At 31.5% G+C, this 2,522-nt stretch overlaps 1 protein-coding gene across 1 annotated transcript in view; it reads left to right on the top strand.

Annotated features, from left to right (window-relative positions):
- The window catches only part of LOC105450254 (U5 small nuclear ribonucleoprotein 40 kDa protein), an 18,819-nt gene that overhangs the window by 1,706 nt on the left and 14,591 nt on the right, over positions 1-2,522 (top strand). The window lies entirely within an intron of this gene.

Consider the following 2,522-nt stretch of genomic DNA (forward strand, 5'->3'; position numbering starts at 1 on the left):
TTGTCACGCACTTGCATTCAGCGGTGGGCCGAATGAATACGCGTTTATTCGTCAATTTTCAAAAATTAATGTCTCGTTTACGATTGCGAATTTTGCAAAATGGTAGAGGACTTTTCGATTCAGTTTAGTCCGTTCAACCTACCTATGAACGGTGATACACCTATTATAAGACACCCTGTATATGGGCTATTCCACGTGAAGCGGATCAGTCATCTCTCAGAAATTTTTTAAATTTTGCACAAAGGTAGTACTTTGGGAGATAAAATTTTGTGCCAAAGGATTTTTTTATTGCAAAATTAATCGAGATATAAACAATTAAAAATTAGGCTACTTTATTTTACAAAAATTTATAGCTCTTACTAAATAATGCTAGCTAACTGTCTTTTTTTTTTAAAAATACGCGAAAAAATGTTCTAGTTTACGGGAAAAAAAATGAAGATTCCAAAAATATTTTGTTTTCCACGGTTTATTTAACTATAAACTTTTCAACAATTTTTTTAACAATCGGGGAGAGAGTCGAAAAATCTGAAAAAATATTTTTCATATACTTTCAGTTTTCCTATATCTTAGAAAAAAAACTCAAGAACGTGTTTTGCCTCGTTTTCGATAAAAAGATTTTTTTAGTTCTTGATGTAGGGAAAATCTGTCGACTCTCAGCGTGCGACTCTTACAAAAACAGTCAAACTTACAAAATATCCCTACCATACTGCTAGTATATTGTTCGCAGCCGCTGTTTTGTATTGACTGAAAAGTCAATACTTTATAAAATCGACTTTACAATATTTAACTCTCCAAACAATTTTATCATTTATTCCGACGATTTCGGCTTCTCGCTTGCGTTTTTTTTATTACAGTCTGCTGTACAATAAGTACCTGATCTTTTGTTATAATTATTATTAAGTATTTTGTTGTATTATAATATAATTAACAGCGTAAGCGAGTACGGATGATGTGCACATAGAGGCGTTTGTAATTATTTCTCGAAAATGATACTTCGGAAAATAACTTTATCACACATGGTTAAATTCGTATTAAACTAACCTTTAATTTAGTCACAAAAAAATTTTAAAATTAAAAAAGAAATGTGAAGTGGTGGGGGAAACATTTAAAAAAATTAAAAAAAAAATTTTTTCTACTATCATAAAGTTTACTTCAAGCCATTCAACTTTGATCTAAAATATTTTTTTCTATCGCTCATAGTTTCGATGATATTCACGTTGGAAGAAAAAAACCGATTTTTTTCAATTAGGGGTGGTTTCATCCCTTTAAAACGAATGTGAGCACCAACGAAAAATAGTTTCATGCTACAGATGAACTGCTCTACTTTTACACTAAAAGTCAGATTTTTCTAAATTTTCGGATTCGCAAACTTCCTTGTAAGTGTTAATTAAGAATATTCATCATAAAAGGAATAATATTATTTTACATTTCCCCCATTTTTTTGTTGATCCAAGGAACGTAGAAAGAAACAGCAGTATATACATCTGGATAACCTATGGCGCACGGTATTCCACCAGATACCACACCGAGAACTTCTCTATTTTGAATCTGATTGTTATTTCGAATTAGACCGCTACCGCTGTCACCCTAAAACAAAAAGAATAGATTATTTATTTAACAAAATTTAGTATTACGTAAAACGATAAAATTTACTATACAGATAGTTTAACGTTATCATTGCTATAAATAATTAAGATAATAAATAGAGAAATGCGATATAAGAATTCTGTGTTCTAAGGATCAGTACTGTTACCGCACACAAACATGAATTAATTATGATGTAAAATACTATTTTGGATTACTTAGACGTAATATTTGAACGCAAGTGATATCAAATACCACATTATAATCGATTTAATAAGATACTTACAAAATAATTACAAAATGTACAAACGGAAAGTTAAATCTATAAAAGATGTGACATCAAAAAAAGATGTACAATAATAAAATTAAATGCAGTGCATTCAGGCATTTTGTCATATATATATAATATAAAATTACATACATTGCACGTTCCTCTTCCTGGCTTGATAAAAGTACAGATGTCTTTCTTGCCAATCTGAAGGATCTTAAGGAACTGGCTGTAATTACCAAAGCGAGACCGGCATTCTTCTGGAAGTATGACTGTTGCATTTTCTATTTTTTCCAATTTGGGACCCACTGGGTTGGAGGGGCCTGGTTGACCCCAGGCAGCAATTGTAACAAGGTCATCCTCTTCCAAAGGACTTGTTGGGAGTTTAATTGGCTGTTGTGTTGAGTCAAATATAATAGACGTAGCCAGCTAAAAACATTTTACACTACAGAGCCAATGTAAGCGTAACTAAAGTACGTTTAATCATCTAAAGCTTGTGTATCATTACTGTTGTCATTAATGTAGCAGAAAGTATATTAAACATTAATTCGTATCACATACAGTGGTAGACAAAAAAAATTTAAAGTCGGTACCCGTGTATATGAGTATTGGTAACTTTAATACTAGATTGTTTTTTGTGATGTTGGTCATACTGAACTACTCCGCGGCA

Source organism: Wasmannia auropunctata, unplaced genomic scaffold, assembly GCF_000956235.1.
Source record: "Wasmannia auropunctata unplaced genomic scaffold, wasmannia.A_1.0 LD336064.1, whole genome shotgun sequence".
Taxonomy (NCBI): Eukaryota; Metazoa; Arthropoda; class Insecta; order Hymenoptera; family Formicidae; genus Wasmannia; species Wasmannia auropunctata.